Below are 22,164 nucleotides of genomic sequence, written 5' to 3' on the forward strand. Positions count from 1 at the left end.
GGATCCACCCTCCACTCCACGGGTAAGTGGTTGATCACAGAATTAGTGCAGGGACTTTTCTGGGGTTCATTTTCCTTTGTTTTTGTCTTGGGTGGGGTGAGAGGGCAGGAAGCAGCTAAGTTACAGACCAAATTGTGAAACCAGCACTTGTGAAAGAGCAGGGGTAGCATGGGGATGGTGACTTTTGTTTTTCAAGCAACAATGTTAGCATGCTGTGCTTAAGGTAATACATCAAGCTATGGCTTCAGTTCAAGCTTTAGCAGCAACAGATTAACTGAGGACAGGGGGATTAGGAGGCATCACAGCCCCTCCTGGGAGCCTGAGGAGCATCCTGGGTACAGGAGGATGGGAGGAGAAGACACAAGATCTTGTGGTTCAAAGCCTGCCTCGGGAAATGCACACTCATGAAAACAAATCTCACTATAAATCTCACAATCAAATCTCACCATTTGTTCAACTGTTTTCCATATTTTTATTATCTTTTTCTTTGTTTTGCTTTGTATTATGTAAAGCATATTAGAATTAAGAACTCCTTAGGAAGAGCGTACAGTATTAACGCACTATAGAAGTTACCATACCATATGCCACTAAAACACGAAAAGAAGCATTAATAAAAAGTTTAACAAAAAGACTGTGCTAAAGAAACTGCATATAGATCCTTATGACTCACTTCAAAGAACTGACAAGGATCTCACTCAAACACCTGAGTAATTACCGAGGTAGCACATAACTAGGAAGCATATGGTTAGACGTTTCCATATACGTTAGAAACGGCAGACATCTGAAGGGAGATGACTGCAAGTGATTAATTTACATCAATAAAATGAAAGATGGCGTTACCACAGAAAGAGGACTTCACCCCAGAAGCTGTGATTCCCAGGGCAGCAGGCACTGTGACTCACGCCTTCCTCACAGCAATGCAGGGGTGCAGAACTGGGTAATGACTCTTGGAGGCTGCTCCTTGTCACCTCTTCCCCCCACACCCATTTCAGGTTCTATTATTAACAGGCAATTCAGCAACACCAGGCTGCATACATACTCAATTTACGGAAACACTAAACTCTCTTAAACAGGATGAAAACTGAGTGGTATCACAAACTAATGTATACGCTGATATTTAAAGCAGATAGTCAGCTGTTTTAGTTACACAAACTTGCAACCATCCTGAAGTTATCCAAACAAACAGGTCTTTCCTGAAACAGGAACATTCACCCTAGAACAAATTTAAACCCATCTCTATTTTTAACAGATATTTTTTAACTCTCATTTTCTGTTGTCAGAACGGTATATTCTGCTCTTCCATTTGGTTAAGCAAGCACAGCCACTATGTCCTTCCTTATCTCAGTCTCAAGAGTAGTATTAATTCTCAGTGTTTGTGGTCACTTGGGAGAGGGAGGCTGTTCTCCCTGCTCATGGCATATTTGAGCAGGCAGGCAGAGTAAAGCAGGTGCAGAAACAGTTAAGGACTATCTTCCCCCACACTGTTTAGCTTACGAGAAGACAGCCAGCTTAGCTTATTTGTCTTGGCAAAATGAAGACTGAAAACAAAAAAACATTGCTCCTGAAATGTGCCAAAATAAACACCAAGGAAGGAAAAGAGATCTCTCAGCAAAAGGACATTGCAAAAAGTCAAGTAAGTATGAACTTGGAGAACAGATATATTTTGAAAATTACTTAATACTTGCAAGCACCTGAATCCCAAAGCTTTGAAACAACTTTCCTATCAATGTAGGAAAGGGAATTTGCTTGTAAATGCAGCCAGGTTATTATGAACCGATTATTTCAGCCATTGGTAGCTTTTGTAACAATCTGTTTTTCAATTAGCTGCACCTCAAGAATAGGAAAATCCTGCTTGGGTCTCCCATATAAGTAATGGAGAGCATGCATCAATGAAAGCTAACACTGTGTGAACAGGACCTTTTCTACCTTTACACATATATACCCAAATGTCTTATGTGACTTCTTATCACTTCCCAACTCCCACCCATCAAACAAAACAAAGAAATACTTTCAAAAGCCATAAAAGTATACCTCAGTGATACACAATATTCTCCTAGGTATAGTAATGCAGGCTGTAGAGCAAAAGCAGCACAAGTCAGGTTCTTTGGTCATATCATAAGTCTCTGGCAGCACGCATTTGCTCACACCTCAGTGAAGTGGGTTTGGTCTGTTCTGTATTGATTTACAAATTCTGTATGCTAACCAGATTATACAAGTGTTTAACATAGGGATATGTTCATTTAACTGAATAAAGGACTTCCTAGGAAAGACATTTATTTTCTCTTCCAGCTTAAGAAAAGCTCCTCACCAAATATGTAGCTTGTTCCAGGCATGTTAGAGAGTTTAGCCCTACTCCATGGAAGTAATACCCTGTTGCAGGTACATTTCTAACAATAACACCTGTCCAGGCTTCATCTGGGATATAGATAAATTTCCTACCTAGTAGCTGGTACGGTGCAGTGCAGTGCTGTGTTTCAGCTTTAGTCTGAGAACAGTGTTGACAACACACCAATGTTTTAGTTGTTGCTAAGTAATGCTTACTCTAATCAAGGACTTTTTAGTCTCTCAAGCTCTGCCAGTAAGGACGGGCCAAGAAGCCAGAAGGAAGCAGAGACAGGATACCTGACCCAAACTAGCCAAAGGGGTATTCCACACCACAGCATGTCATGCCCAGTATAGAAAGTGGGGGGAGCTGGCCAGGAGCCACCAATTGCTGCTCAGGCTGGGCATGGGGCAGCAGATATTGTGCATCACTTGTCCATCTCGGGTTTTATTCCTCTCTCTCTCGATTTCCTTTTTCTTTTCTTTATTTCCTTCCCACAATGACAATAATCAGCCACTGGAATAATCTTCCCTGGGAAATGGTGGATTCCCCAACACCAGACACTTTGAAGATCCAGCTGGACAGGGTGCGAGGACATCTAGTCTAGGGTCACGCTTTGCCTAGAAAGTTTGGACCATATGATTCATAAGATCCCTTCCAACCTGGTTTCGTATGATTTCACTTTATTTCAATTACTAAACTGTTCTTATCTCAAGCCACAGGCTTTATCTTATTTTTCCAATTCTTATCCCCATCCTAGATGTGGGATGGTGGGGAGATGAGTGCTTAGCTGCTGGCTGAGGTTAAACTACAAGAGTCTATTTTGGCACTCAGCATGGGGCTCCAGGTATTTGAGATAAGAATAGTAACTGGGAGAGGTAAGGGGGAAAAACCAGGGACTGAACAATGTTAGAGAATGAATATGGGAAATTCTGTTGTTGCAACTGTGGTAAAGGTATGGGGGGTGGACTGTGGGTGTAAACTCTCCACTTTCCTTTAGCGTTCTGGTGATGTTATTTTGACTTTGCTGTGGGGAATTCTTTTTTTGTTGATGCAAGTGAAATTTGTGAAGATTGTGTGATGAACACTGATTTTTGTGATAATTCTTAAATATGTGATTCACATAGGCAAGGTGGGGAATGTATTTGGTTTACATAGCAAGGCTGGGGTAGGGAGAAGGCTTCTATGAGAGGCTGCTAGAGGCTTCCCCCTCATGTCCAACAGAGCCAGTGCCTGCTGGTGCCAAGGCCGAGCCCACCGGTGATGCTGGTAGCATCTCAGGGATAACATTTAAGAAGAGGAACAAAATGTCAACTGTAGCCAGAGAGTGGATGGCAACAACTACACAGATCCAAGGTCAGTGCAGGAGGGGAGAAGGTGCTGCAGCCACCAGAGCAGAGGTTCCCCTGCAGCTGGTAGTGCAGCCCATGGTGAGGTAGCTGTGCTCTTGCAGCCCATGGGGTCCACAGTGGAACAGAGTGATGCCTGAAGGAGGCTGTGACCCTGTGGGAAGCCCACACTGGAGCAGGCTCCTGGCAGGACCTGTGGCCCTGTGGGGAGAGGAGCCCACACTGGAGCAGGTTTGCTGCAGGACTGGTGACCTCACAGGGGACCCAGGCTGGAGCAGTCTGTGCTTGAAGGGCTGCACCCATGGAAGGGACCCACACTGGAGCAGAGTGTGAACAACTGCAGCCTGCGGGAAGGATTCGCATTGGAGAAGTCCATGGAGGACTGTCTGCCGTGGGAAGGACCCCACACTGGAACAGGGAAGAGTGTGAGGAGTCCTCCCCTGAGGGGGAAGGAGCAGCAGAGACAATGTCTGATGAACTGACTGCAACTCCGATTCTCCATCCCCTGTGCTGCTCAGGGGGAGGAGGTAGAGAAATCAGGAGTGAAGCTGATCCCAGGAGGAAGCGAGAGGAGGTGAAGGTGTTTTCAAGATTCGTGATTATTTTGCATTACCCTACTCTGATTTGATTGGCAATAAATTAAAGCTAATTCCCCCAAGTCAAGTCTGTTCCACCCATGACAGTAACCGGTGAGTCATTTCTCCCTGTCCTAATCTCAATCCGTGAGCCTTTTGTCCCTGTCCAGCTGAGGAGGGAAGTGATCAAGTAAGCTTTAGCGGGCATCTGGCATCCAGTCAGGGTCAACCCACCACAGGACAAACCCCTAATTCAGTTCACAGAAGGATTCTTCTTCCCCTTTTCCGATAGAAGATCATCTTTGGCTCAAACACTTTACTAAATTTGGAGAATTTCATCAAGATACGTTGCCCCTCACATGACTTCCTGAATTTCAGCCATGGTGCAGCCACAAAGTGAAAGAAGCTGAGATGACCCCTGAATCTAGTATGTTTTCTGTTTAATCTATGGACTAAGTTACTTGAATGCCTGCATACTGTATTATATAAGCAGGTTTTTGGTTTCTTCCTATCACCTATGGTCAGTATGTATGCCATTTGCACCGTGATACTGTTTTGTGATTTGTTATAGTATCAGAGTACTCTCTTATACCCCAGCATCATACCTCAGAGGTAAGGAACAGCTTCACCTGTGACCTGCTAACAGGCTGCATCAAGCACACAGGGAACTGGCTACTTCATGCTGATCTGGCCTTTCCAAAGGGGAAGAGTTTTCCAGGGCTCTGACTCCAAACTGACCTGCTAAGCTTTACTGGATGCCTGCCTTCTTTCCTTAAGGCTTACAGTAATTTAATGCACTTAAATTGCCCAACATGGGTATCAAGATAAGTGTATATTGTAAACTTCTTCAAGATAACACAGGCATAATGCACTGACTTCAAAGATCAATGTCGCAACAAGCATGGGCGAGGCACATTATGAGAAAAGATACTTAGTTGTTTACATTGGCATCCAGAAGAGTAAAGATTCCCTTAGGTCCTTGCTGGAAAGCGGAGTCCCAACAGTACCATACAAATGCTATTCCATAGGGCATCACAGAATGGTTGAGTCAGGAAAGGACCTCTGGAGCTCATCTTGTCCAACTCCCCTTTTGCAGGCGGTCATTTAGGGAGCTTTTGATTATCTCTAAGGATGAAGACTCCACAACCTCCCTGGGCAACCTGTGCCAGCATTCAGTCACCCTCACAGTAAATAAAGTCTTTCCCAATATTCAGAGGGAACTTCCTGAATTTTAGTCTGTACCCCCTGCCACTTGCCCCACCACTGGGCACCACCGGAAAGAGCGTGACTGTCATCTTTCAGGTATTTATACATATTGATGAGATTTCCCTGAGCACTCTCTTCTCCATGCTGAACAGTCCCAGCTCTCAACCTTTCTCCATATAACAGATGATCCATTCCCTAGATCATCTTCATGGCCCTTCACTGGACTCTCTCCACTATGTCCATATCTGTTGCACTGGAACTGGACCCAGTACTCCAAGTGTAGCCTCACCATCGATGAGCAGAAGGGAAGATCACTACCCTTAATCTGCTGGCAATGGTTTGTCTAATGCATCCAAGGATACCATCCACCTTCTCTGTGGCAAGGGCACGTTGTTGGCTCATGTTTAACTGGCTGCCCGTCAGAATCGCCAGGTGACCCTGAGTTACGCAGTTCTCTGGTGTGGTTATCAGTACACTCAGTTCAATAAGGCCTATAAGGAAGTTTAAGGTAATACTCTTGAGAAAAGTATCTAAGTGCTAAAAATAGATCATAACAAGTTTCATAGAAATTAAGAGCTAACAGGGATAGCATCAGTTTTGAGAGATTAAAAGAAATCTACATCCTAAATCTAACTTGGGTGAGCAAACCAAGGCTCTCAAATGATGTGTCACTCAGTAGTCACATTTTGCTCCATGCAACAGGGCAGCAGCAATCGCACAGAAGATTAAAAAAGCACGTCTTACTTTCAAGGTTCTTTGAATCCAGTGCACCAAAGGAAGTAAGCACAGCACCCTGGTTGTAGTGCAAGATCGTCTCTCAGTGAACAAGTCCACAGATGAAGCACGCTCCATCAACAAGTTACAGCTCTGGCCAGCTTCTTGCACATGACACAATGTCACTGCATGCCAAGGACCCTGTGTTTGTTGAGACCAGTTCCAAGAAAGCAGGAACAGAAGCAGAGTTACTGACAAAAATGGAGTGGGGCCAACAGGGTGAAATGACTCAGCAACAGATCTGGTAAACAAAGAAATCACAAGTTTTCCTCGAACTAAGCATCTTGCACATGCTAACAAGAACTTGAACGAGCTAGGAAGAGGTTTTGTTCTGCAATTCTAGAAGATAAATTTGAGAGCTGAGTAAATTTCTAGATTCAATTCCATGTACTGTGAAGTCAGGCCAAATAGCAGAGTGATAAAACCAGTAATAATATTGGGGAAATCACAGATGATGAACTACATGGTTACACTAACTCCAAACTGCAATGTTTGAATGCTCAAAAATTTGCTACAACTATAACTGCATCAGCGAGTATACTATGATCACTTACTGCTATCCGGCCACCAAATTCACCCCTGTGAAACACTTCCTTCCACCCTGAGTTTCATCATCTGCCTTCCTCACCTCCTGAATAAACACTCCATGTGCAAAGCAAGCCATTTCCTCTATTTCTGGGTAGAGAAGACCACCACCAAACTACCCAAAAACCCAGGAAAGGTGAAGCGCTTAAGAACAAGACTTGAAAACACTTTTCATCTAGAAAAAATTTGTAAAGTAGAAGCATAGTTCAGATACTTCAGCTATCTTGTAAGAGTGACAGATAGCAATGACTGCCAAGAAAAGTATAGCAAGCTCCTGAACACCCACCACAACTTTAATAATTACTACCTTAAACAGGTGTCCCACAGACAAACTTGTCCTGATAAAAATGAAGGACAACAGAAGAAGTGTAAAGAGTCACTTCAAGGTACTAAAACCCAACATCCTCTCAAAAAGCTCAAGTCCCAAGTATTCTGGAGCCCTCTGGCTATTGAAGTGCACTTCAAAGCTTCCCAGCTTGTCCCACTCCTCATGATACATATTCTGCAAGACTGCTCCCATTAGCCAAATGAGTTGTTGGCCTTAATGGTAAAAATGCTTATTTCTTCACCTAAGGGTGTCTAGTTACCCAGAGCATTATCCACTTTGCCTCCACAAGCCAGTTTTACCTAGTGCTCGGTCTATTCTGTAGCATAAGAGAGGCAATAAATTATTACATTTTTTGCATTTAAGTTTGAACCAGTCAGAACCTGAGTATTTTATGAAGCTTCATAGAAGATTTTGCTACTTTTGCTTTGTTGGGATCAAGTAAGGAAAGAAGATTTAACAAAACCTTACATCACACAATCTAGTGTTTCATTTTTACATTTCAAGATCTTGCAGTACCAACCAGGAAAATAACCAAGGGGATAACAAACCAACTTTACAGAACCTTATACAAGGTTATATTTATCAATGACAGCCGTCATTTGAAGAAGGCCACACGCACTCAAACCCAGTGGTTAGACACACTGCAAACGGCTGTCCTCTCCGAACTCCACCCTGAAACTTAAAGGCACATTTGCTATGTGGGCCTTGCATTCTTCCTGCCCAAAGATGACAGGCTAAAAAAGGTTTAAGAAAGCAACATGATAAATTTAATAAATTTAAAGTCAGGGAATCCTGGCCTTTCTTCTAACAGCTTTAGAAGTTTTCTTTCACATCTGTAAAAGTACTAGTAATTGCTCCCTCCTTCCCCATATATCTGGTCAACCATATAGAGGTTTGCATTAGAAGCCAATATGCTCCTATTAATATCTCAGTGCTCTGCACTGTGATGAGAGGCGAGCCATTACTCCCTGTGGTTTCTAATCTCTCCTTTGGCAGCTGTATGAAGTTGCAGTGTTACACACTCTCCTAGACACAGCTGAAAGGGGTTAAGAGATTACTAGTCCTCCACAGCTCGTCCTTCCCTCCTCTTTCCCCATGGCAGCTGCTGCCCTTCTGACCTGCCCACAAGCCTCTTGTGTCAGAGGTACCTCCACTTCTGCAAAGTATTTTAAACATCCACTCTCAAAACACAGTCATTTATACTGAACTACGCCATGGGACCTCACATCTGCCTCTCTGCTTGTGGGTCTGGCATAGCAGTGGTAAAGAACAGCTGAGGTCCGCCTCCTAAATCACCTTCATTCCAACCACAACAGCCTGTGGGCTGTGAGCCACAGGCTCACCCAGTACTGGCTAGAAACCACTGCAGGAAGTGAAGAGTCAAGCCAAGGCAAAAGGAAAAGCAATGTTGTTGCTAAAGGTTTGTTGTTTTTTTTTTAATGAAAAAGGAAGATCAGTCAGCAGAGATGCTTCCAGACAAGATGGATAGGTGGCTGGACAAGTCCTTCCGTTTCTAAAGCTCAAGTGGAACCAGTTGCCACCCCGAGATATGAGATAGATTTGGATTTCCTCTGCGCAGAACTTTCCAAAACAAAAACCTCACTTTTCCTAAAGGGAACACTTTAACCTTTTTCCTGTTTTGCCCTTGACAAACATTATTGTCAAATACATCAAGGTATTAAAAAGGGGAAAAAAGGACACCATTTCAAGCCTATGAAAAGCACTAAGCATATAAGAACTAATTAATTATGCTGGAAAAGCCTCAAGAAGCAGATACTGAAAGTCTACTTTAATACTCTAAATGATGCAGAACACTGCCTTCACGATGAAGCTCCTCTAAATGTTTTAGTCATAATGCAACCATAGATGCAAAAATATTTTAAGTCTCTCGTGCTGGTCAACAACACAAATCAACTTCCTAAGGAATAAAGTTTCAGAGAACTATTCCAAGATTACATACAAATTATTGCAATTAACCATACTACTGCAGATGAGTGAATTGCCAACTGCCAAATGAACTATATGCAACTAGATGAGTGCTCTTTATCGAAGTAAAATAAGTTGGCTTAAAATTTAAAAACTTAATTTAAATTTAAAATTTAATTTAAAATTAAATTTAAATTTAATTAATTAATTTAATTTTAATTAATTTAAAATTAAATTTAAATTTAATTTAAATTTAAAATTTAAAATTTGTAAAATTTCTGCATCTCAGAAGCTGCAGTGACTTTGCTTGGACAGATGTGTACCATCATGCAGACAGTTCACTGCCGCATCAAAAGCTATTGCAGCCAGTTTCCTACATAGCTTCTCTCTGAGCTGACTTAAGCCAACACAAGCAAGGTTCCATATTATCACAATTTCAGAATACATTCAGGGACAAACTGTCATTTTAAAGCATTTTGTTTACTAAGAGTTTACAAAATAATTGCAGTTTTAATCTGAACACCAAACAACTGCCTCAGGCATTAGAGCATGTATGTCACACCATCATTTATGCTTTAAAAGTCTCTATTGCTTGAGGACAGACAAGACCATTTTTCCAAGGCTGTACCAAAAGACTACACAATCCTCTGCTTGCGGAGGGCCACCACCCCCTTTTCTTACCTACAGTCTCCCTCATCTTTGCAGGAGTTCTGGGCACCTGGAGGAACAGGATGCCCACCCTCCTCAAAGGTGATCAAATCTTGCTCAGTACTTTCACTGACAATGGACACAGATCCAAAGCAATTAAACCAAATTTAAATTAATACCATGTTCATGGCTTTATATACCCTCTGAATTACCCAGCTGCAAAGGTCAGAACATGCAGGACAGGCCACACTCAAAAACCAACCTCCCAAAAAAGCCCCAAACCCACACACATTCAAATGAGCAGAAAATTGTAAACAGGTGACCACAAGTGACCTGCAGTATCAGATATTTGGTACCATGTGAGCTCCAACACAGCCTTCCCAGAAATTCCAGTAACTAACCAGACCACATACTGGTCCTTACTTTTCTTATTATATCTCTTAACTAGTAACTGTCAGTGTTTAACTGTAAGCTTCCTTGAGTACATATCCTTTTGTTCTGTATCTATATGCTACCAGCTTCAATTTGATCCAAATATGACTAGGGTTCTCAAGTTCAAAGCAATACAAGCAGTTAATGCTGAATAAACAGAGTGTTGAAGGGGAAGAGAGTCAATGCACATCCACAGCAAAAAGGAGATTCCCAAGTGGCAAATCTACCAGGATTTTAATTTTTCCTTTCCACTGTGTGTGTTGCTGTTCCTCAGAACTGAAAAGGATGGCCAACTCACTTTAAAAAGAGCTGAAATACATCTTAAGAGCTCTTTTCAATTTTCATACCTGTTGAAAGGATACTTTGGGGGTGCAGCAGTTGGTTCTGTGCACTGGAAAATAGCAAGCTAAAAATATGACTTGGGTTACTCACTCACTAAGACCTGCCCAAGAACAATACTATGATTGAAATTCCACGTACAATGCCATTCAACTGCAGTCATTCAGAAATAACACTAGACTACAGGCTTCCAAAGGTCTAACAGTGGAAATAGTTTCTTTGTTAGCAAGCACTGCTGAGGACTCACATTCATGTGAAGTAAGACAGACCATCTTTCCCCCCCGGAGCTCTCAAAGACCTACCAGCAGAGAATCACTTTTCTATACCCCAGTAGTTTAATTTCATCAAACTGAGACTACCTCTCTGAGGCTTACCAGTGAGAACCAGGAACACACTTCACAGGGGCTCAGCCAAGAGCATAACCACAATCCTCATTTCTGCTCTAACCCGAGATACATAACACAGAAAAAAAAATATAAAAAAAAAAAAATCAGTGCATACTCTAAAATTAAAAGTATAAAAGACTTAACAATGACAGCCAAGTCTCAGTTGAGCTGCGATTAGCTGCAATAGTGTTGTATTGTGTATAAGAGACTTTTATGAAATGAACTTTGAAGGATTCAAAGTGGGTATTTCAAACAGGAACTTAATGTTTATTCTCATGTACAATTTCTTATTTTGGCAGCAATGTCTCTTCTTGATACTAAAACAGAGTTGATGACCTAAGAGATGCCCTTCATCTGGATTTCTTTTGGCTAGTGCTGAAAGGTAGTTTCCACAATTTCAAGATACAGGATATCTGCATGAGAATTTAAGAACAGAAGGTCAGAGGAGCCTACCACAATAGGAAAAACCCTAGAAATTCTAACTTAGAGCAGTGCAGGTTCAAACAGGCAGCAATAGGATCTGGCTTACACATCATGGTTTATTAAAAAGGTTTAGAAAGTCTAATTTAGAATTCCATTGTTTATGCCAAGTTTCAGGGTTTTTTTTAAACACTTTACTGCTTGCCTAATTAAAATAAGCTGATGAACTTCTGGATTTTTAGGTTTCATTACTATTCTATATGTTTGCAATTCATGATCTTTCATAGGGGGTTTTGGGTGGGGTTTTTTTGTTTGTTTTGTCCTTTTTTGGGGGGGTGGTTTTTTGTTTTGTTATTTGGTTTAGGAGTTTCTGGGGGGTTAAGAGAAAGTATTGCTTTTGTGGGTATTTTTTTCATTGTTTTGTGGTAGGGGGATTTAAGTCATGAACGAATATTTCAAATACCCTTGGTACCAGCTTAACAAGGACTAGTGGCTTTTAGCACCACACACCCAAGCTTGTCTTCTGAAGCTACTGAGCAACTGCTGATCAACTTTGATTTGGCACTGCTGCTAGACTCTCACATAGCTTTTAGTTTAACAGGATGAACCAACAGCATTTAAACAATACATGATTCACAGGAACTGTAAATTATTGTCATATTGCAGACCTGGCAAGTGACCTAGAACTAAACCTCTTGCTTCCCCACCCATTTCTAATCAACAAATTACATGCTCCCCCATGACATTTCTTTGGGTGAGAAGAAGCACCTAACCTGCTACAACAAGCAGCTACGGAAAAGACAGAAGCGTCATCAAGTGACAGCTGCCCTGCTGTTCACAGCCTTCAGAAATCAGCTCAATGTTAGGTAACTGCTCACACTATTTGCAACAATAAATACGCAACTTAAAGAAAAATATTTTTTGCCTGCTTTTCACAGCTCAAAGGCAGCCCTCAAGCAAGGAGTTAAACATGTTTGTTCCCAAAGCTACCCCATCTCTGAAGAGCAGAATGCTTTTTGCTCCTGGGAGGAGACACCAAAATTCCCTGCAGCAAGAGTCACATATTACCAGGGTACATTAAATTTTTTGCTTCAGGGACCAATATAGAAGATACTAAATCCATTCAAGCAGAAAAGAAAGTATGTGTCATGGTTAGGATGGGTTCTGTTCCCTGACAACCAGGGAGTGGTTGCAGTCACTTCATACAGCAGAGGCACAAAACCAAAGTCTTGACACTTCCTCAAAAGGTCTTTGAAATGCTTCAGAGAGAAAAAAACCACAAACCCCTAGTGTCCTTGAAAAAGAATTATTCGATTCAGGGCCAAATATGTATTTAATGGAAAAGTCATCTCCTCCTGCCCTTCCACCAGCCTACTTAAGTACTGGAAATTCTCTTTCCCATAAAAAGGGTTGAAGAGGCTGCCAGATAGCTTAAGCGTGTGATTTAAGATCAATGCTATCCTCTCAGCTGTGCAATCCCATAGGACTGTGTGATTTGAAGTTCTGAATCCCGCTTCCCCACCACCCTCTATCCATCCCCTCAATACTCAGCTAGTTAAATCAAAGCGCATGGCGCAGGTTGTGAGGGACGTCACACAGTCTGGGAGACAAGGGACAAAGAGAAGACAGACACAAATGCCTGGAAGGCAGGATGCAATGCCTGTGAGCTCCAACAAGCTCACCTGGTGTTTTTACAATAAATAAGGGAGAGAATACTTAAAAAATAAATACATTATTTCTTTTAAAAGAGAAAAACTACATCTTTCCTTTCACAGCATCACCTCATTCCAATATTCTCACCAGAACTGACAAGAGTCATCTGTTTAATAACATTTTATAGCTTACTTTCATATTTTAAAATCACACACGATACCAACATAACACTAGTTTACCTACCAAGATAATATTAGCATAAAGCAATTCAATACCCTGTATCTCTGCCACAGCAGTTAACTAGACCTTTAAGTATTATGTTACACATTTTATTCCCTTAAGGCAGCTTAAGCATGTATTTCAAAGTCTAGCATTTAGGAGAAGAATCAAACGCCAATTTCTGTGTTTCACAATGTAAATGGAGCTGGGCAGGAACAGCTCAGGTCTCCAAGCTGTAACTGAACAGAAATCTATGTCCTAACTTATGCACAGCCAAGAGCCCGCTTCCTGGAGCACACTCCAACTCTGACACTCATTTTCACATACCGCTCTGAGGTGTCAGGAGAAGGAAAACTGAATGCACCAGCTTAGCTCTCCTGAAGGAGTAGCTGTAAGAAAAACTGGCACTACATGTTTCCAACCATGTGCTATGCTAAAAGGGGCAACTGGAGAAGTCTCCTGTCCTGTGTGCTCAATCCATTATTAACCAAGTATCCAGAATGAATATCCAAAACCAGCGGTCACAGATACAAACCAGTGAACTTCAGGTACACTATACTTACTACTAGAGCCTTTAACTTCTAAATTCTGGCCATCATATTAGAAAAATCATGGCAGTCAGGTGAAGTTCCCGACAAAAAAGGGAAATATAACCCCCATTTGCAAGAAGGGGAAAATGGAAGACCCGGGGAATTACAGACCAGACAGTCTCACCTCTGTGCCTGGCAAAATCTTGGAGCACATTCTCCTGGAAGGCATGCTAAGGCACATGAAAAACAACAAGGTGCTTGGTGACAGCCAGCATGGCTTCACTAAGGGGAAATCCTGCCTGACCAATTTGGTGGCCTTCTATGATGGGGCTATGGAACTGATGGACAGGGGTAAAGCAGTTGATGTCATCTACCTGGACTTGTGCAAAGCATTTGACACTGTCCCACACGACATCCTTGTCTCTAAATTGGAGAGATATCAATTTGATGGATGGACCACTTGGTGGATAAAGAACTGGCTGGATGGCCGCACACAAAGAGTTGTGGTCAATGGCTCAATGTCTGGCTGGAGACCGGTAACGAGTGGTGTCCCTCAGGGATCGGTGTTGGGACCGGTCTTGTTTAACATCTTCATCGCTGACATGGACAGTGGGATTGAGTGCGCCCTCAGCAAGTTTGCTGATGACACCAAGCTGTGTGATCCGGTTGATATGCTGGAGGGAAGGGATGCCATCCAGAGGGACCTCGACACGCTTGTGAGGTGGGCTGATGCCAACCTTATGAAGTTCAACCATGACAAGTGCAAGGTCCTACACCTGGGTCGGAGCAATCCCAGGCACAGCTACAGGTTGGGCAGAGAAGAGATTCAGAGCAGCCCTGCAGAGAAGGACTTGGGGATGCTGCTCGATGAGAAAATGAACATGAGCTGGCTTCAGTGTGCGCTCGCAGCCCAGAAAACCAACCGTATCCTGGGCTGCATCAAAAGGAGCGTGACCAGCAGGTCCAAGGAGGTGATCCTGCCCCTCTACTCTGCTCTTGTGAGCCCTCACCTGGAGTATTGTGTGCAGTTCTGGTGTCCTCAACATAAAAAGGACATGGAACTCTTGGAACAAGTCCAGAGGAGGGCCACGAGGATGATCAGGGGACTGGAGCACCTCCCGTATGAAGACAGGCTGAGGAAGTTGGGGCTGTTCAGCCTGGAGAAGAGAAGGCTGCGTGGAGACCTCATAGCAGCCTTCCAGTACCTGAAGGGGCCCTATAGGGATGCTGGGGAGGGACTCTTTGTCAGGGACTGTAGTGACAGGACAAGGGGTAACGGGTTAAAACTTAAACAGGGGAAGTTTAGATAGGATATAAGGAGGAAATTCTTTCCTGTTAGGGTGGTGAGACACTGGAATTGGTTGCCCAGGGAGGTTGTGAGTGCTCCATCCCTGGTGGTGTTCAAGGCCAGGTTGGATGAAGCCTTGTGTGGGATGGTTTAGTGTGAGGTGTCCCTGCCCATGGCAGGGGGGTTGGAACTAGATTATCTTGAGGTCCTTTCCAACCTTAACTATTCTATGATTCTACTCCCATTTCTCCAAGAAAGACTGCACATGCAATACCGATTTCAACGAAAGCAACAAGTGGGCAGAGGCCCTTAATCTCAAAAACACCAAGGCATGCATATTCTTTCCTGTAAGAAAGGATTTTGTTCCCTGTTTTGCAGGCCTCAACAGAATTCAGAGAAGAATGAGCTGTTGTCTCCTCCTCATGATTAGAACTTAAGAAAAAAAAATATAAGCCAGTAATAGTTAATGCAGTGTAGCATTTTACATGCCCAAGATAGCTTTTAGAAAGTCTCTGACATCCATTAACTTCGGCCTTTGTATATCCAGATTGTCTGCAGCTCTCACAGAATATGAAATTAACACCTAGTAACTGCAGCAGTGCTATTCAGTTCATAAAATATCAGATTTTAAGCAAATTGCCACTTGGATATTACAATGCCACTTATAAGCACCAAGCTGTAAAATAACTGAGAAGCTTATCCATCAAAACCACATAACCAAGATAAGCACACCAGCCTTCCAGTTACATCATGAAGTAATAAGAATTTCCTCTCAGGCAAGTTGATAAGTTATAATTAACCTTCATAACCCTGTCTTTGGCCTTGAACATTAAAGCTGAATTCAGCTTGGAAATCCATTAAAATGCTAAGCAGTCTATCCACTTGGGAATTGGAGAATGGCATACTGCATTCAACAAAAAAAAAAAGCAAAGCACAATTGTCTCCTTAGACACCTTCAAGGATCTGTTAGTAAAAATCGTAAGTCATAAATAAATCACTTTTTAACAAGAACTCAAGAATTCTTCAGTTCTCCATGAAGACCCTGAAACATTTAAGGTTGATGAAGGCAACTCTGATACTAGCAAAACTGAAGGTTTAACATAAAACAATAGGCATAGAAACAAAGGATAAAGATGAGCTAGGTGGGCTATGAAGTTTGATTTTACCTTTTCATGCTTGTCTGTAACAATAGATATTATTTGCATCAATATGGGCCAAAACTTATTCTCAGCTTGCACGGCACAGTTCACATTCACAGAGCTAAATTTTGTTCTCCCCCACTAAGGTACGTTGATTCATTCTGCCTTTTGGATAGACTATTGACAAGGAAAGCTACTTAAAACTTAGGTTTCCAAACCTGCTTTTTCTGTGGTTGCCATTTCTAAATTAGTAGAAAAATTAGGCAGGCAGATAGAGAAATGAAAAATTCAGGGCTAACTGCTTCTTTCCTAGACATGAAAAGCATGGAAAATCCTGGGCTACAATACTTGATTGCAAGGAAAGGCTTCAGACTGACCTCACAGCCAACAAAAAGCCCACAAACTGAAAGCTTCATTAAAAAAATATAAGAAGCACATTTGAGAGTGGTAAAGTGCCCTTGGAGATCACCCCTGTAAATCCAACTGGCTTTAAAATAATAGGAAGCACCACAAAACTACAAGCAATTGCATTTTTAGTAACTTTACAATGGGCATTACACTGCCTCTTACAAAAGAAAAGTCCAGGTTGACTTGCCATGCAATTCAGATGCATGTAGATCTCTAGCTGATTATGAGGTTTCTTTTCAACCCCTTGGTTTTGTTGCAGCTAGGGCAGTCACTGTTACTCTGTTACCACACCACAAATAATGAAGGAAATAGAAGATTATAGTCACATCCCTAAATAATGAAAGGAACAAAAGACTGTAATAGACCAATGCCCAGCCACTTACAAGAGCCTCTCAGAGTACCAAGACTCTCAACAAGAGCTATTCTGCACAACAAATACAGTCACAGGTGCAGACCAAAAAGCAGCTGTAGGCTTGCTTTAAAGTAAATTACTATTAGTTCTGGCTTCCACACTTTCCCATTTCAGCTTGATTATGTGTATTATACTAAATGATTAAGCTAGGTACAAAATCTGCTCTTTTAATACTATTACAATTTTCCCATGTTATTCTGTATAGGAGGCTGTTGCATCCTGACAACAAAAGAAAAAACTGGATCTCTTTATAGCTTCTTGTTGCATCTATACTTTCACATTAATCATCACTACTTTGTTTAGTGTCAGAGCAAATAAATTCATGGGGGTTTTTTTCCAGTTAAAACGCTAGGTAGAAACATAACTTCAACAGAAGGAAATGTAGGTAAAGCATTTTCTGATTCCCTACTGTATTTGATCTGATTATCACCACTCCACTCAGTTTCAGCACCAGAATTCTGATTCCCGTGATCTGTGTGTTGTATCTTAGCATAATTTCACTCATTCACTTCTGAGTTCAGCGATACTAATTTTATTTATGTATTTTTTGACATTTTTTTTTTTACAAATATAGACAGTATATCTGCTCAACAAGCATCTATTGAGGTATTCAGACAAGCCTGAATTAGCTATGCATTTTGCAAACAGCCCCTTTATGAAGTGGCTGAAACTCAGTATCATCTTCATGTCAAGTTAAGACGTATTCCAAACATGTAACGCCTAGAAGGAGTCACATTGATTGCTTGACAGCTTTGCAAGCAGTCGTGCTGTAGATGGCAGTATTCTACACAGCTCACTTCCCTACCTTAACGTGGGGCTCAGGAGTATAATGCACAGAATATACTGCAATGTTCCTGCAAGAATCTCCAGTGCAAGCACCTGCAGAGCATCCTGTGTGTAGTAAGAAAGCATACAAGATGCATTAATTTGAAAAACAAAGTCTTGGTCCATTTTCAGATTACTAAAGACAGGTACCGTAATGGCAATTAAACAAAATTTTAAGTTCTGCAGATGAGGTAACATCCTTAAAACAGAGATCCATAATAAATTGTCCCTGTGTATGGGATTTGAGCACACTCAGACATTTTACTTCAGCTAACCAAAATCAAAGTAAGTTTTCTGTAATAACCTTAGATTACTGACTAGAAAGTGCTTTTCCCATGTAGGGGGGTGCATCTGGCTCCTCCGGGCTTCCAATTTTCTAGAATGCTTGTGCCCTGATTCTAGGTAAATACTGGCCTGCAGAGCAAAAGTCTGAGTTTCACACTAATCTCCCCAGCTCCTTTCTTCAAGATGGCTCTAGTCTGTCAGCAATACACTTTCCATGTAGAGCCTCCTAAAGGCAGTCACTTTTGTCTGAAAGATGACTTTGTCCACTTCATGACACATATGGCACGAGCTTCGCAAAAACGAACCACTGCTCACTCCTGGAAAACCCAAGTGACATGCATTCAGGTATATATCTATTAAATATCAGGAAGAAAGGGAACTAACTAGAGTTCTTTGAGAAAAGCAAAATATGCAGTATCCCTGCTCCTACAGATCTGCTGCACGTGTCAGAAACTGAATGAAGAACACAATTATGAAAATCCCATGCCACCAGCATGATGGGTTCATAATTACTTCATAACGGGCAGAAAAGTGGCTCAACCACTAGCAAGTCAATAGTTTTAGAAACCACCTTGTCAGCAACTTCAATGATCTCCCAGCTAAAAACTCTCATAGCCGTCTGCCTCATTATGCACCTCAAACAAAGTACATAAATGCTAGCTCAAACAGGTTCTCCCAGGACACGGAGCACTCAAGTTTCTTTTCATGATGTTCAAGACTAACATTTCCATTTCCTATGAGGAAGTACAGCCTTGCTTCTCTTCAGGGCGAAATTACTGGTTTTGCTACTCAGCAAAACATCTGCTGGGAACTACAAGAGGTATGAGACATCAGAAACGATGATGGAGAAGTCAAGACACAACAACATGGCATCTTGATTAAGTATGTGAAGATAAAGTCCAAGGCTGCAATGGAGAGCAGACTGATACCACTGCATTCCACGAGAGTACCAGCAGTAGGGCTCCTACCACTGCTGGTCTTAGCAAATAGATTTATGTTGGTAACAACCTCCCAGGACACAGTACTGGGAGGAGTGGAACATTACTCTTTTTGCTTGCAGGAATTTGTTTGGGAAGGGAGGAGACACTTGCTGACATACCCTGTTCTGCAGCTTCTGCCACACCATTACCATAGCACAATCTCTGCAAGTTAAGCAGCAAAGATTGCCATGCACAGGATTCAAGCAGGGACATTGAAAATTGCATAACAGCAACATACGTGTGTATGTTGGCAAGCTCAAACCAGCGTACACCTGTATTTTTCCCATGAGAAAGAAAAACAGAACAGAGAAGAATGTGACTACGTTTCTGAGCTGCTAAAACACGCAGGACAGCATCCAAGAAGAAAAATAAATGTGCTATCATATGCTAAAGTGAAAGAAGAAAAGAGAGGTGCATGGGACTTGAGACAACGCTATTATGGACATGGAAGAATATGATAAATAAGGCAAGGTGTGTGATGTTAAACAATACAGTTATCCAAGCAGAAACCTGAGATTAAAGAGAGATGGATGAAAGGCACTTAAAAGTGTCAGACAATTATAACTGTAACTGTTAATGACACAAAGCAAAGATTTATAAGATGGCTACATCAGGACAAACATGGAACTTTTTTTAATCTTTCTAAACTCATAGAATAAACTTCAAGCAAACATTAAGGTCCTTACCAACCCCAACTCTTCTATGATCCTGTAACAGGACAGAGAATAAGCCCACTGCTCAGAGCTAGGTAGGCTTTCATTCAATACAGATGGCAACAGCAACTTTATTACAGAAGAGGGCAGACCCTAAGTGGTGATGTTTGAAAACTCTCTCTACTATACCCATAGTGGTAACAGAAAAGCCCCATCATCTCCTCCTCCAAGACTCAATTTTTGGGACCCTTGACACTAGAGAAGGAGCCGAAGATTCAGTGGGGGTTTTCAGGCTGCAAATTAAAACCCAGATAACATACAGAGACACAGACACCTTCCTTCACTCAGGTCTTTTCCCAACTTTTCACCAATATGAAACTCATATAGCAATTGCTTTTCCTACTCCAGATTTTCCACTATCTAGGCTGTCCTGCTACAGAACACACACTGCAGGCTGTACAAGGTCAGCTATAGCCAGCTACAAGTCATGAAAACATCAGCTGCTCCCTGACGAAGCAAAAACCACAAACAAAACCCAACCAAAAACCTACCTCTTTTTCTTCCCTCTATCCAAGAGTTCATAGCTAGAGGCTCAAATTCAAACACCATCTTTATCAAGGCACTATATTCAGGAAATCATACTACAAGTCAAGAGCTTGCTCCTCCAGCACTTCCCACCTTAAAGCCATATGAATCACAACATATGCTACTTATTTTGCAAGAAAGACAACTTAAGCTTCTTAGGTACGCATTTTTAAGACAGAAATATCCACTAAGCAAGCAGTTCAGCTTTTAATCACCTACAAGAAACTAACAGTCCAAAAAACCCCAAACCAAACAACCACTAAACTGATGAAATGAAATTGATGGTTAACTCTGGAAAAGTAAGCTTTATTATTATTTTTTTTTTAACCCACAAAAATGTCTACAAAGTGCCTACAATGAACAATAATCCAGACTTACCTGCAATCTCTCAGGCATCTTTCAGCTATCACTTCTGCACACTATACAGTGATGGCAGTGTCAGGTCTCTGTCACTCTACTTTCCCTTGCCTCTAGCATGCCTGCCAGCACAATGCTCTTGTACATATGAAATTCACAAAAGGTCAACGGCCAGGCAGCATCCCATATTCAGAATGTTTTTAAAAAATTAATAACTCATTGCATTTAGTCCATAGTTCCCATGAACAACACTCAACCAAGCTACCCTTTACACTACTTAAAATGCAAGGAGCCCTAGCTTCCTGAAGTTTAACATTAAAAACAAAAACCGAAAGACCTAGAAGTTTGAGAGGCCTGAGCCTTGCATTGCTACTAAGCAATGCCAAGTGACCATGGTGCTACCCAAGTTACTGGTCTTTTTTTCTCCAAAAGCAGACTAAGCCATGCAGTAGCATAATTTTTCTGCTGGATCTTCAATAACCTGATGCATCAGGTATTGTTCTGCTGAAGAACAAATATACTGGACAAAAAGATGATTTAGCTGTTCACAGCATGAGAATCGTCATGCTGGTAAGAGGCATAACGCAGAGGCATCTGCAGAGGCATCTGCAGAGCCATAATGAATTCTTGTACCTGTAATGAGGAAGAACTCCTCCACAAGTTTTTATGCAGAATAATTAAGGAACAGAGCTCAGAAATAAACCCACATTAAGGGAACAAAGAACTACAGTTCAGGAAGATAAGTAGGGCAACATCTGCAGTATATTTTTCTGAGCTTCCTATTGGCAAATACTTAATCTATATAGGATGTAAAGATTTATAATTTCTTCTGTTTTTGAATTAAAGACTACAGGTGATACTTGGAAGCATTCACAGAATAGAAGAACTGAAACAGTGCAGCTGAATGTTGACTTTTGTCTCATTTTGTTCATGCCCTGGTTCCATCTATGCTGCCTATATTACAATTAATAAAACGGATTATTTCAGTATATTTACATTACAAGATAACAGAAGTCCTGCTTATAAAGTGGGTTGTATTTACAAAAGTAATCTGTCAGTGACAGGGGAAAGTGGCTTAAGATAAGCAAAAAGTCCACCAGTTTTCTTCATTAAAATAAAGAGGGAACAAATATAATTTGATAATTAATAAAATGTAATCACAAATTATGCATAAAAAATTTTGGGTTGGTCACTTTTTATTAACAAAAGAAATATATGTACTCAATAAAATACTACAACATACATTTATTGATTTATTATCCTTGGAAATAAATGGCCACCTATCAGATCTCTAATCTTCTTTTCGATATAAACCAAACTTTGTTTGGGAAGAAAGTAGAAATCAACAATAAAATATACAAGGACATCTTTTTTTAATTTTTAAATTTAAACAAATATTGTTTATATGCCAAAAACAGAGGGGAGGGAAGTACTAAAGCTTGCTTTAATCCAACAAGAGCATGTTGAAAACCACAGCAGCACAATTTGTAACCTGTGTCCTGACAGAGAACCAGAACAGAGGTTGTCTACAAATCCAAA

The 22,164-nt window shown here is 41.4% G+C and overlaps 1 protein-coding gene across 3 annotated transcripts in view; it reads right to left on the bottom strand.

Moving 5' to 3' along the window:
* Nucleotides 1-22,164, bottom strand: part of OSBPL8 (oxysterol binding protein like 8) — a 94,678-nt gene that overhangs the window by 62,415 nt on the left and 10,099 nt on the right. The window contains exon 1 of one of the 3 annotated variants that reach the window (XM_065669249.1): nucleotides 6,198-6,305. The exons of the other annotated variants lie outside the window; for them this stretch is intronic. The gene's annotated coding sequence lies outside the window, so the exon portion shown is untranslated. Of the gene's footprint in view, nucleotides 1-6,197; nucleotides 6,306-22,164 lie in introns of those variants that run through there. 3 annotated transcript variants of the gene reach the window in all.

Source organism: Lathamus discolor, chromosome 1, assembly GCF_037157495.1.
Source record: "Lathamus discolor isolate bLatDis1 chromosome 1, bLatDis1.hap1, whole genome shotgun sequence".
NCBI classification, from domain to species: Eukaryota; Metazoa; Chordata; class Aves; order Psittaciformes; family Psittacidae; genus Lathamus; species Lathamus discolor.